The sequence below is a fragment of the Chrysoperla carnea genome, chromosome X, assembly GCF_905475395.1.
Source record: "Chrysoperla carnea chromosome X, inChrCarn1.1, whole genome shotgun sequence".
NCBI lineage: Eukaryota > Metazoa > Arthropoda > Insecta > Neuroptera > Chrysopidae > Chrysoperla > Chrysoperla carnea.
The window spans coordinates 38,330,801-38,346,325 of NC_058342.1; the positions used below are offsets into that span (position 1 = coordinate 38,330,801).

Sequence of the window (15,525 nt, forward strand, 5' to 3'; positions counted from 1 at the left end):
ATGCCATTTAATATTTGATGCTAACTAAACTTTACATCGCTTCTATCAGGCGTATCGGCCTACTCAACGAGTAGTAGTACGGAGTGTATAACACAAATCTATGTTGCGTAACAAAATATTTAACACTATTGTAGTTTACAAGGATGTTTTTACTGGTCACAAGACAAAATACACAATAATATCAAAAATGTTATAACAGTTATTAGCATTTTATTGTTTAAATAAATATTAGAAGATATATCGGTCAAATAATCAATAACAATAAGTAAATCGTCATAATTGGATACCGATACAAAAAATAAAAATATTTTGCAAAAATGACAGGTAATTCCATTATCTACAATAAAGATAATTACCATTTTTGGTCTAAAGTATACGGCTATGGAAATATAACCCAAAACGGTTTTTATGTAGTCTGAAAAAACGCATTTATATTATTTTCTTTCCTTAATTTCTTTTTCCTATTCGATATTTATGATAAAAACGTCAAAATCCAAAAAAATCAGCAAAAATCTATGCATATACACGGGCCCAGAAAATCAATTTTAAAAATTAAGAACTCACCACTATCACTCTATTGAAGTTGAGAAGCTAGATTCTATTTAGAAGCTAGAATTAAGTAAGCAAATATCTAATTTACTTGTGGTAGTTTAGAATGATATTTTCTAACAAAACACAAGAGAGAGTAAGCAAGACCAGACTAGTAAGAGTAAGAGTAAGAGTACCAGTTTTAAATATATAGATAGATACGTGTAATTAAAATATAATTAGAATTGCTACATCTCGAATTATATTATTCATATTTATATATTCGATAATAATTAGAGCGGTTTATTCATTTGGGTGTGGCGTGCTAGCGTTTGGTTGTGAGTTGTGGCGAGTTTACCAAACGTTCATGTTCATGTAAACTACATACACTCAACTAAACTATAACTAGCTAAACTTTGTACTTTAATTTGTACTTTGTACTGCTTACAGTCAAACCTGTGCGTTGCGTGTGTGTGCTGTGCGTTCGATATGTAAAAAAACTTCACTAATAATTAATAACACATAACTGCAAAAACGGTTTTTTAAGTTACACGGGATATTGTTGTGAAATTATGTGTTTATTAGGATGATGAATCTTAAAATAATATACATTTCTATACTCTAAAGAAGACCTTGGAATCTTTGAAATTGACATTTTACCTTCTTTATTTTTGAAACATTTCATAAATTAAGTTTTTTGAATATTGTCAACACGTTTGTTTACAAAACATTTGAATTTTTTCTGCATGAACAAGTCTGTTTGGGAAACTGAGTAGCTATAGTTATACAAGTTTCACTGTATATAATTGGTACTTACTATATTATAGTATGTAGTTTTAGTCAACGATTGTACCAAACGAATGGTTCTATGGTATCTATAATTCAATAATATTTCTACCATCTAAATAGAAAATACATATCCATTAAGTTTCAATGCCCACTCAATATCACTTGTGTGTGTTGAGATTTTACGAAATTACTTCTTTAGTAAAGGCTTTCTTTATTAATGGACTTATTTTGCTCATAGCTGGAGAGGAAAAAAAATGATAAAGCCAGATACATCACCATAATAACTATGGTGAAATTCATGTTACAAATTTAAATAAACACATTGCTAACTTAATAGACTAAACACAAAAGATATAACATATTATTTCATAATTCATGTAATTTAAATAAATTCAGTTTCCTTAACAGTTGTAGGTACCTACAAGTTATTATTATTATATCCAAACAATCTAAAAGTACCTACTTTTGTCTCACTCAACCTAAAAAACATCTGAACCAGACTTGTTTTCAGATATATTGTGCCCCTATACTGGCTGTAGTTAAGCTCGCTACGCCACTGTACTGGTCGACGCGACGACTTAAACCTTCGTAAACCTTATAAATATAGAAATATAGATGGAATTGGTATTACTTATTAATAATTTTTTTAAATATTTAAAATTTTGATATGAGACATCACACAGCATTTAACCCCTCACACAGTATCGTTAACTAACCCCTTCTCTCATACACTAACATTAAAGTTATGATGTAATGTAATTTATGAATGGCTCTTAATCAGATAATCTGACCCAGATTAAAAGATGAACTTAAAAAGAAAGGTAGTTTTTGATGTGTTCGATTAAAAATAGTAAAAAAGTAATATATATTTTACTTTTTGGTTGGTAGCTGTAGCTACATTTATATTTGAAAAGTTATATTATTCAAAAATTTAGTTATTTTGTATGGGCAACTTTTCATATAATTTATATTTAAAGTTCGATATTAATATGATTTGGTTTTGTAAAGTAATACGATAGACGATAGACGATAGAGAAGAGAAAGGCGATGTTATAGAGTTATACGAAGTACGGATACGAATACAGAGCATGGAGCACTATCGTACAACAGAAATTGAATTATTTACTATACTAGCTTGCTACTAGCTTACTATTACATACTATTACATTTGGATACCATTGAAAAATAATAAACTAACAGACCGTAAAGTTTTGTCCTAATTCTTTTTACAAAAGCACCAAACCACCACAAATCTTAAAGTTTTCTTCGATAATATTTTCTAGTTGACAAACAAAAAATTTAATTCTATTTTACATAAAGTCTTGCAACTAAAATTGCTTGGCTATTATCAATTATTTTGTTTGTCCAGGAAAGATACACTTGCCTGGACCTATCACAAGTATTTCAAGGACCAATCTTGTTTTTCTATCTAGTATATATGTAATGTATATCAAGGTATACTGAGTTTAGTTACAAGTTTGTAACTAGAGCTTGGAAATGTGAGGTTCGTAAATGAGTAACATATTGGTAAAAAATTAATTATCCAATCATTTCCCACAATGAAAAATCTAAAACTTTATATTTTCCTGTCAAAAATAGCAAGAATAGTACATATTTCAATAAAATAAAAATCAAAATTTATTTTATCAAAAATACAGATTGTTGAAATGAATCTAAATAATTAAAGAACGCCACTGCTTTGCTCACATTTTCATGTTGGGTTATTCCATGAAATCATGAATGGAAAAAAAACCTTAATAATAATTTTTCTTCTTAAATGTAAAATTTTCATTAAAAATAGCATTTTAGTATATTTGATATCTTTAAAATGGTTTTGAAGTTCCTATATTGTGTTTTGTAAAATTAGTTTCTAAGGTTTCTTTTAAAATACAACTATTTTGCAATCAAAAGTGACGTTAGTGTCAGTCAAGATTTATTTTTTAATAAATTTTTATTTATAAAGTACTAAGGCTCATTATTTTTTAACTTTAGGCATACCTCACATACTAGGTATGCCTACAGTTGCAACGTCCACGAGCGCGGACTGTATATTGCTAAGAAAATGTTGATTCGAGAACCTTATGAAAACTAAAACAATTATATAAATAGAATTTCTTTTGTATTTACCGTTAAATGGATTTCTGCCGGTGTTGTTTGGTAATTTAGGATAAAATCGGGGAAAAAAGATTATCGACGAATCACCAATTGTTCCCTGAAGATGTTATTTATACCGTCAATATATTGGGTTTGGTCCAAATTCACTTAATTTATAAAATTGTACTAATTAAATTGTTTTGAAATCACTAAATCCATCGTTTTTAAACTTTCACTAAACTCAACTAACTAAATTAAATATTCCAAAACTAAATTTATACATATTTCAAATTAACCGAAATATATTAATATTTCAAACTAACTGAAATCGACTATATAGCCCTAATCTTTATAATTTAATGAATTAATAAAATTTACAACTTTTGTTACTAAAAACTTTTTGCGCTTCATGTTTTTAATTACAATTACTTTTTGCGCTTCAATTTTTTTGACACTTTTTATAAATTTATAAACACATAGAAGTCATGCGAGAGTTTCAGAATTTATTTTATTCGCTTTATTTAAATGTAAATAATTAATATTAAAAATGAATTATTTTTGAATTATAAATAATAATTTATTATAATATGGTATTTATACAATTAGTTATTTTAATTAATATTGATATTTAATTCTTAATTTAAATATCTGATTAATTTAATAGTTATATGCTATACTTGTATAAAATGTACATATTTATTGATTTTAATAAAATAAGTATAAATTACATAACAATAAATTTGTTGTTGCAAGTTTAAGTATTTTGATATAAAAATTATTTACATTCAAACAAAAATATCATTTTTAATGAAATCAAAATTTGAAGGTCATTTATTTAAAATTATATTTTATTTTATTTAATAAATGAAATTAACAACTAACTGAGTTAAATATTTAAATATTATTGTATAGATTTGAATTATTTATTATTATAAAATTGCATATACAGGGTGTCTACTAAGTTAACCATATTAAGAAAATTGTTTATTATAATGTTTACGAAAAAAAGTTATTCTTTATAAAAATCTCTGCTTTCGAATGTATATTGAATGTACACAGTGGCCAAACATAGAAAAAGTTCGGAAGGAATTATTATATTTGGAACTGGCCAAATATTCCCTTCGTTAACAATTCAATTCTAAACGGTCCGGTCGTCTTCAGTTCGTTTTTGTCTCAACGTATAGATTTTCGTGTTCCATAAATGTTCGATGTCAAGAGTGAATAGCTGAATGTGAATATTTTCGACACACAGATACTTTTCTAATAAATAATTTTCTAAAAAGTTTTTTTCTTAAAATATAAAAGTTTTCCATACATATGGCTACAATTTAAGTAGCACACTGTATTAAAAATAATAGAATTTCACTAGATAATTTTTTTTTTGACACGTTCTTAGGCCCTTCAAATTGAGCTGCAAAATGCAGTAAATCGTAAGTTAAGCAAGTAATCAGAACTTTTCTAATATTTATTAAGTGTGGATTGTGGAGACTCAACTGTATTTTATATTGGAAACAATTGAAATAACAGTAGACAGTAGACGGTAAACCCGTACAGTACATTTATGTCTACAAAGCACATAAATCGTTGTAGTTGGTCATACAGATACAGATACAGATACAGATACAGAAGACTGTTAGAAGTAGTTGTTTAACAATACATTCATATGCATTTTATTTGTTGCATTGCATTGCAATGTACGACTAACTATACGTAATCCATAGTCTATAGTCTATAGTCTATAGTCTGTATTCTAGTGCTAGTGTTAGTGTTGTCGAATAAAACTAGAACTTCGTCGAATAGATATAGATTGAAATGATAATAAAAGATGGTGGAATGGGAACAACTGCAGACCAACAGACCAAAGCTATCCAAACCTAGTCAGGTATCTAAATAAATTTTCAAATGTTTGGTATTCCTAATAGTTTAAACACATACTTAGTTTAGTTTAGTTACTAAACAGAAATGTAAATTGTATTACATGTACATGTACACTGTACACTGTACACTCTACACTCTACACTGTACACTGTAGAGCTTTGTGCTTGAGGAGCTGGCAGTATTGTTTAATAGAAAAGAATTATTTCAAATTTAAAATGTTTATAAAAACTTTACAACGAGGTTAAGCTCGTCCAGGCGAAAAAAGACAGGTTTTCACAAAATTTTGATCGAAAGCATAATTTACGAGATATTCCGAGATAACTTTCAACCAATCACAAAGCGTTTATAGTCAGAAGATGATGTATAACAATTTTTAAGAGAGGCTGCACAAATTTTATAAATCTTAAATAATTATCAAATCATAATTAGATGATGTAATTTCCAAAATCCAATCATCCTAGTATTGTATAACAAAAGTATTTAATAACATATATCTTATACGTTGCGTTGGTACGGAATCCCTCATGTGCTTGACCGCACCGGTTTATAATATGTAATTAATTTTAAATAAGGAGCATTAAATTATCTACTGCTCTACTGCTCGTGAGTTTTATAAAATAAAAATGATAGCTGCCAGCTCTTGAATCAGTAGGTACTTAGCTGTAGTTTACATTTGTACAATTTGTTTACATTCAATGTGTTTATTTATTTATTATCGATAAACGTTTATAACAACAGATATACGTTTATGTACACACACACACACACATGGTACGTAGCCTCACGTTGTGAACACGTAGACACCATCAATAGAGTCTAAACTGCTTATAATGACATTGATGAGATCACCAATTTTGGTCGTTATAAGCGATATGTATATTTTTATATTATAGTGAATATGTACACAAGTACAAATGTTGGTCGTTATTGTCAACTAAGTTAGGCTAGGTTATGTTGGTTGCCCTCGAGACACATACTTAGACCATAGGGACCATTGTGATACCATATATAAGTTTAACCACCTTTTCCGCTGATAATTTCATTTATCGTCTCCTTAATTATTTTGAGAGGCTCAGTGCTCAGTTTTGTAAAAAAATTCAAATTTGACTTGAAAACTAAGTTAAACAAAAAGTGTTAAAAATGTTCAAATTTGAGGGTTTGAGGGTTTGAGGGTTAAGAATTTGAGATAGTTGTAACAAACAAAAAGAACATGAATATGAAATAAATGAGATGAGAGAGTCGGGGTGGTGGTGGGGGTTTACGTAAGTTGTGTATCTGTAGTTTGTGTATAATGAATGAACTGGAAATAGTTGAATTTATAATTTTAATTAGATGAAAGTTTTGTATTGTAAAGCGGATGTTGTGTACATTTTTATTATAAGAGGGTTGGTTAGCAGCAGCACTGATATTCAGTCGCCAACAAAGATACACAGCAAGTGTACCAACATACCAATACCAGTACTAGTGCCAGTACCAGTACCAGTGCAAACAGAGCACTGAGCCACTGAGCCACTGAGCCACTGAGAGAGTCCACAACCAATGAGAATGACACAGTTTTTCTTTTATGTGTATATTCGTTGTTTTCAAAGTAAAATTTTAATAAAAATAGATCGACAAGAATATGGATATATTTGAGGGACATGCACCAAGACCGCACTCATTTTGAGGTACATCTTACTTTGAGGAGAACAATGCACCATTCAAAAATTTTTACACATAATAGTCAACTTATTGCAACTGTAAGATTTAGTTGATTGTTTGAACAATTTAAATTCCTCAGAACATGTAACGAAATCCAACCAACTTGAATAGTTTATTGTCGGCTGCAGCGGTGGAGAGATTTGGAAATTGATATTTTGAACTTTCAACAAAATGGATGCAAAGTTATTCCCCCCTGGAGTTACGACCTTGCAATATTCTCATGTTATGTTTCTGTGTAACAAATATCCTTTTTTATCCTGTTTACATGGTTATGTCGGTGTGGACTGACTCGTTTGCATTCTGTTGTGTAGCTTCTAGATTCTAGATTCTAGTTTCTATAGTTCCAAGCTTTACGTCTTTTGTAGTTTTGTGTGTGTATGTACATATCATAATATCGGTTCACTATTGTGTATTTATTTGTACAAAAAATATCGATTATTTCAAATATTTTTTGTATTTCATTTAACTATTGAGAAGTTTCTGGTTGCAAGAAAATTTGTTCTTAAGGTAGTTGCTCCGCTACAATAAAAAAAGCTTTGCATTATCAGTTTATTTTACATATTTAGTTTTAACATTTCTAAGACAATATTATTTTCTGCTAAGAATGATTTTAGGATTGGTAAAAGGTTCTTGAATTAAACCGTCGGACCCAAACAATAATATTTAGTAGCCGCGCACACTCAATTAACCTTTTTGAATAATTAAGCAACGAAAAAAAAACAATAATTTTTTTCGTTGTGTTCTCGAACCAAATTTAATTAAGTTACCCATTAAATTTAATCGAGGAAAAACAAAATTATCAATTAAACTTTTGATGAATATGACTAGATAAGAAAATAATCAAATCTAATTAAAAAAAAAAAGGAAAATTACAGTCGTAAAAACAGTATTCATTAAAAATATTTAAATATGAATTTTCCATGAAAATGTAATTTATACTTAAAATGTAAAAAAAAAAGAAAATCGTAAAATTTTACGATGAATATTATTTTAAAAAGAAAATGGGACCGAATTGATAAGAAATATGATTGAAAATACTTTATTTGTACTTTCCCTCTTGTGAAAATTTTTATCTTGTTTGTTATCGTACGATCAGTAAATAAAAATGTCTTTAATTGTGTATATGTTGCAACCAACTGGCTTAATTAGCAGCCTATTCTTTTAACTAAACATCGTCGTAGCGTCAACTAGCTACCTGAACGATATTCAGCCATTCAAACAAACAGCTAGTCAAATGACTTGGATCGATAATATTTAGTTACTTGCATAGGCTAGTTATTCAAATTTAGTTTGACTTTCTGCCACATGGCTCGGGCGCTGAAATCTACATACTGTAGATATTGTGTGAACAAGGAACAATATTGTTAGTGTTCCTAAAAATTTGATTACGTAAATAAAGAATTTCTTATGTCAAATATTTCATCGTTTTGTTAAATACTCGCCCTAGATCCTAGTGTATGAATTCAGTTCATTAAATATCGTCTATGGCAGAATATTATTCAGGTCGCTAGTTGAACGACGCCGTTAACCAAAAAGGCTACACTGTTAAATGAATGTCTAATTAAGTAAATTCACTGCGACATATATAGCAAAAGGGAAGGAAGGAAATAGGAGTTGCTACATTAAAATAAAAAATGGGGAGGTAAGCATCTCATAATTAACTACATGGTCGTTAATGTTTGATAAATTGACTTACTTCGCAGAAACTTTACAAAACATGTCTCAATGGTGTCTACCAACCACTAAATTTATACCTCTGTTTATCGTAAAATTATGACCAATAAAAATTATAACTTCAAGATAAAACTCTTTGTGTCATCTTACTATATCGATATTAAGGACGTCGCGTCGCGTCGTCTTACTACAATATTGTCAAAAAGTTTTTGATTATATGCGCGCTTATTGAGTATATAAGGTTGTAGTGAAATGAGGTACAATTTTTGTCTTTAAATAATAGGGTAGCAGTCGTTGTATAACCTTAAACCTTCGTTTAAGCCCTAACTGATGAGTAGGCAATGTTATTCTAAAATCTTTTGCAGAGTAACCGGATCTAGAAATTGATTAAATGAATGATTGAATGAATGACAATAAGAAAAGCGTGTAGATGCAGCACAGCCTGTGTATACAAATGATAAAATGGTAAACAATAAATGAAAAGTGTGCTCAAAAGAAAATAATCAATAAATTAATACGTAAAATGAACTTATCTATTCTGGTGTAGCTGAACAAATTATCATACATGAATATCCTGAGGCTGGCTGAGGCTGACATTACATTACATTACAACTAAACTGAACTATGATGCATACTGCATGTTTCAGTACAAGTACAAGTACTGAATCCTATAATAGTGCTTCATTTTTAATTCTTAATTACCTATAACTCTAAACTATACCTATCGTCACCATTCATGTCTAGAATTGACGAGAGACATCGACGAATCTTTCATGGTCCATTGAGATCGGCAGATATCGATGATATGTTTCTTTTTGGCACTTGTATTGGAAAAAAGAGATGATACGTCTGGTACATTTTTTAATTTTCACTCATTTTACTTTCACTCTCTCCCCCTCTCTATCTCGAAAACGGCCGCCCTGTCATATACATATCCTATGAAAGAAAACACTTCAAATCGACTGACGCGTCTCAATAGCTGATTACATAAAAGAAAATGTTAAAATTTGCTTTTATGAACATAACAACTGGTTGGATCCTGAACACCCTGTCGCATTGCAGGATAGTATTTATATGAAAAGTGATAATGTTCATCTTAACAATTGAATTAGTGCAGATCTGTACAATTGTTACATAAAGTGCAGCACTGTGCAGGGTGCAGCAAGCTACGGTGCGGTGTCACAAAACTTATTAAATATTGACTGCAGCACAGTTTTATGAATAAATTCTATAATAAAAATAAACTAGCTATACCCGTACGGAAAACATAACAAACGTGGCTAAAAATAACAAACAACAATGGTTTAAGTTTGCCCTCTGCGGATGTCTGGTCTATGGTCTATGGTCTATAGTGTATGGATGTCGCTATGGAAGGCTTACCTTGCATATAATTTGCATATGTACGTTTGATTGGTTGTGGACATTCATAAGGTACCATGTGATATGCATTACCAAAGCAAAGTTTTCAGTTATTCACTACCCTTTCTAGTTCCTTATTCATCCCTTAAAAGTTTATAAATATAGTGTTGATATTTTATTGTATATAGGATGATTTTTTTAAAAGTTACCACCTTTGTATTTCGTAAATGAATTGGAAAATCATAAAATCCAATATTTTTAGAAACCAATATTTAAAAAGTGAATTCAGCAGTAAAACAACTATCTGTATATATAAAAATAAATTGCTGTGCGTTAGTCTCGCTAAAACTCAAAAACTGGACTTGATTACCTTTTGTTTCGGACAGTTTCTTAAAAAACTAATGTCATAAAATGAATAAAAAATATCTTGGGTCTTTGTCCAACTGATTACTGTGTGTCCGAAACAGTAATGAATCGTAATTGAAATGAAAAGGACAATTTCGGAATAATTAGATTCAATGCGGAATAATTTCAGAGACTGAACGGAATGAAAATGTTGGCTCTACAGTCAGATTCATAAAATATCTCGAAAAATACTCATTTAATGGTCCAATAAACACGATTTTTGTAATTTTCGGGTCAAAATTACCTTATAAACTTAGTTTTATCGAAATCGGAAACAAAAACTTTTTTTACACTTTTTGCAATTTGAAAAAATCGAAAAAATCATAAAAAATTTAAAAAAACACAATTTTTGTAATTTTTGGTTGGGTTGGGTTGGGTTGGGTTGGGTTGGGTTGGGTTAGGTTGGGTTAGGTTGGGTTAGGTTGGGTTAGGTTGGGTTAGGTTGGGTTGGGTTGGGTTGGGTTGGGTTAGGTTGGGTTAGGTTGGGTTAGGTTGGGTTGGGTTGGGTTGGGTTGGGTTAGGTTGGGTTAGGTTGGGTTAGGTTGGGTTAGGTTGGGTTGGGTTGGGTTGAGTTGGGTTAGGTTGGGTTAGGTTGGGTTAGGTTGGGTTGGGTTGGGTTGAGTTGGGTTAGGTTGGGATAGGTTGGGTTAGGTTGGGTTAGGTTGGGTTAGGTTGGGTTGGGTTGGGTTGGGTTGGGTTGGGTTGGGCTGGGTTAGGTTGGGTTAGGTTGGGTTGGGTCGGGTTGGGTTGAGTGTGGGAGTGAGAATGGGTGTGGGAGTGGGAGTGGGTGTGGGTGTGGGTGTGGGAGTGGGAGTGGGAGTGGGAGTGGGAGTGGGAGTGGGAGTGAGAGTGGGAGTGGGAGTGGGTGTGTGAGTGGGTGTGGGAGTGGGAGTGGGTGTGGGTGTGTGAGTGGGTGTGGGAGTGGGAGTGGGAGTGGGAGTGGGAGTGGGAGTGGGAGTGGGAGTGGGAGTGGGAGTGGGAGTGGGAGTGGGAGCATGGTCCGCTAACTTCCATACCCATACTCCATAGATGGAATTTGCCAATCACATTATTTTTCATAAACATTGGTTTGGCTGTTGATTTAGGGGCTTGCTGCAGGACTGCCAGATGGAATAATTATTGGATACAAAAATGGAATAATTTTGTAATTCTCTGTATTCAGCTAGTTTTACATAAAAAACAATATTACTAATTACTACAATTGAAAACAATGAAAGCCAAATATTTTTCAAGCTCTTTGTCTATCAGTAAGTCACAACGATGTTCTCTGAGTTAATAATTGAGTAGTTTTGAAGTCGAGTCAAGTCGAGTGAGCTTATTTTGTACATGACATGGGTGACGATGGGACGATGGACGAGTGGTGGCATAGAATGTGTAGAGTGTAAACTTTTTAAAAATCAACCTGTAGTAGGTATGTTATAGGTAATATTTATGATATATGATATAATTTTTGGATTGCATGCAAATATTTGATAATTATTTATACAAATGATTATTGTAAGTTATTTTATATATTTATATTTATATGCTATGCTATGTTACAAACAAACGTTAACGTTATTGCCTGGCGTTGGTGGTTCGACGAATGACGATCAACCCAACCAGATTATAAACATTCTTTGTTCTTTGTTCGAAAATATTTTTGACAAAGGTCATTGAGCTTTCATTTTCTATTAGAATTCAACAAGTTTGTATAGAATTTGATTTCACAGTATAATTTTGTGTCTTTCACGTGAAAAACTTTCATATAGGTTCATCGAGCTTCCACGAAAAAAAATCGAAAAAATAATTGCATTACCATTTGGGTGAAACTAAGAGTAAGAGGTAATTTTGACCCAGAAGATACGAAAATGAAATTTATTTTATCACTAGCTGACTCGACAGACGTTGTTCTGTCTTAACTATGAATATTGAATTCGATATCAATACCTCTAGATGATTCGTGTAACCTCGTTTCACCTACAATTCATTTAATTGTAACTATTGATAAGCGATTATTAATTATAACTAATCTGCAGATCCAATTCATTAATAGCTATACTATGCTCAGTCCATCCGCTAAGGCAACTCGTAAGCCCGTCTTCTGCTTAGCTCGCCCGCTAAACTCAAACTTTACTACTATCTCTTGAATAGTTATAAATAATACCTCAATCCTATTCATAATTCTACATAAATATGGTGGAAGCGCAAATAAATACATAGTACATAGTAACATCTAATATAATGCATTATTTATATGCGTTCCCACCATATTTATCTAGAACTCGTTAAATGATATTTTATGAGATGCTGACAGATAGAAGAGAGACAACTGAAACAGTGTCGTGAAATTTTAAAACACTCTGTGTTTTAAGCTTATTTAATATTGAATAACCAATAAATGTAAAAACAAACATGAGAACATGAGAACATTAAAACATGAGAAGCAAAGCAAAGAAAAGAAAATAATAATTTGTTGTTAAATGACAATGAACAAATTCATATTAATATTAAATATTTTTATAATTATTAACTAACTACTGCAACTCAACTCAACTCAACACAACTAGTATGCTATAATATTATATTTATAAAATAGTTTTGCTCATGTTATTACAATATTTATGTTTTTATAATAGATAATAGCTTTAGGGGTAGCTAACTATAACTATAACTAATTATAAAAGGAATGGAATGTATTGAAAATATAAACAAATCAATAAATTTTATTATGAAAACATTACATTACGTTATGTTTGTTATACGTTTTACATTATACGTTATACGTTATACGTTATACGTTCACTTCAATTCTGTTCGTTATGTTCACTTCACGTTACGTTCAGTTCTTCAATTTATGTAACAATAAAAAAAAAATACGAAGAAAATCAGATAAAATTTAATTTGCATACATTATATTGTAACGCTTAAGAAGCATCACATCGCCTCGCATCGATAACTTGACTGACTCTCAACACTCAACATTCTGAACACTGACACTGACACTGACACTGCTATTAGCATCGTGCATCGTGCATTTTCTTTAAGTTGGGGCTACGTAGCTCTACCAACTTGACCAACAAAAAGTTTTATCAATACTTACGCTCATTTTATGGTAACTCGTTAAACGTCTTAGTATGCCTGTTTATTTTTTGATAATCCGACCATCATTTTACCAAAAGAATTACTCAAATATGAAATAGTAATCAGTTTGATGGCGGTGGCAAACATCACGTTAATCATCGATCTCATTCCATAAATAACATTTTTACGGTACATTTCTCATTCCTCATTCCTCATGGATTATATCCGTGAATATCCGCATAAGCGTCTCATTACCCTTGTCAAAATAATAGTGAAGCAAGCATATCGTCATACTCATGTATCGTCACTCTCATCAAATCAAAATTTTAAAAAAACATTCAAATAATACTTCATGCTCTAATTCACATCACATCCAACATATCTAATACAGTAGAACCTAACCTCGATAAGTTTAAGAACAAGGGAAATGTTTAATAAAATTAGAGTTCAATTAGTTTTTAGGTAACTAACTGAGTGTTTAAGTTTTAATAATTCATATTTTTACTTTGTGAGCTTTATTTATGCTCTTTGTTTCTTGATTGTACGTACGTGATTGTGTTATGTCCATAATACATATCTATGTTATACACAAGAGATTTTTTCATAATCGAGGTTGTACTGTATAAGGGAGGTTGTATGCAAATAAATTTGGAGCTAAAATTTATTTTGTTTAAACAAAATCGACATGTTGACAAGCAAAACATCAAATTTGATTTGTATGAATCAGGAACTTTTTATAATTCACTGTAGAATAATAACGATTGGCTAATTCATGCTCATGTAACACATATTTTGCGCCAAATAACGCTGCACAAGGCATATACATTGGCGAATGTGAATTTTGAATTTCAAAAAATGTAAAATTGATAAAAATTTTAAGTGAAATTCAATTTAAAGATAAAATTCATCGTTGAGTTTTATTCTCGTGTTTTAAACCACTGACTTCTTCCTTATAGAGTGAGTCATATTTTGGAACTTTTTTGAACTAACCAACTGGTTGGGTTGGGTTGGGTTGGGTTGTGGTTGAGGAAGTGAAATACAAATGGTTCTAAACTGTAAATTACATAAATCAAACTAAACGATTTTCAACAAACAATTGTCTGAGTTAACTGTTAAAATACCATGTTTAATAGACAGTGTTGATTACGCATTCGATTGTCTGATTTCGAGATCTGATTCAACGACAAATTTGTAACCACAAAAGGGGTGATTATGATATCTTGTAAACATTGTAAAAAAGAACTAAAATATGGCTCACTCTGTACTCTGTAGGCATATAGCGATATTAAAATTCAACTCTCGACTCAGCTAAAATCTTGACAGAGGTATAATTATCAGATTTGATTTATTTGATTATCGAATTTTTATGTATTCTAGTTAGAGAATTATTAGAAATTTCTTCTATGTCAATTATAATACAATTAATCATATACAATTCTCATAAATGTCATATGTGAATGTATGAATGTATGAATGTATTTGTGTGGGGATCGATGCATGCTATATTAATTAAACCATTCGAATTACATCAATCAAAGTTCTAAAGCTGTGTCTAAAGCTGTGTTGTGTTCTTTTGTAGGTTACTAGTTACTAGTAGCTACCTATTTAGTTCAGGTACACCAAATCAAATACTCATCATTATCAAATCCGAACTTCCGCAGTTCGTTGTCAATTTCATTTTAACTTTTGTCTTAGCTTCTCCGATTTTTCTAAATTTTTTATATTATTTGGTATCTGAAAATTGTTAAGATATATTTACAGAAAGTTGCAGAAATGGTTCTGATGGGAGAGTCTAACAAAATGAAATTTTGCATGATGTATTTTGTAGATAATCGCCTTTTACAAAAATATTTAGTTTGATAAAAGCTTTTGATAATTCTCGAGCTAAGATCGTTTTTCCATTCCCCCTTCTACGACTTTTACACGTAATTTGTCGTTTGCAACATACATTTACAAGTATTAAAAATTAAAATTGTTCTGTAGATTGTGTAGGATTGGTGTGGCAGTGTGGCAGTGTGGCAGTGTGGCAGTGTT

General features: G+C 30.8%; 1 protein-coding gene across 3 annotated transcripts in view; it reads right to left on the reverse strand.

The window, feature by feature from the left end:
* LOC123302082 (kin of IRRE-like protein 3) overlaps window positions 1-15,525 on the reverse strand; it is a 363,766-nt gene that overhangs the window by 273,441 nt on the left and 74,800 nt on the right. For 2 of the 3 annotated variants that reach the window (XM_044884867.1, XM_044884865.1), the window contains exon 1: window positions 3,445-3,724. The exons of the other annotated variant lie outside the window; for it this stretch is intronic. The gene's annotated coding sequence lies outside the window, so the exon portion shown is untranslated. Of the gene's footprint in view, window positions 1-3,444; window positions 3,725-15,525 lie in introns of those variants that run through there. 3 annotated transcript variants of the gene reach the window in all.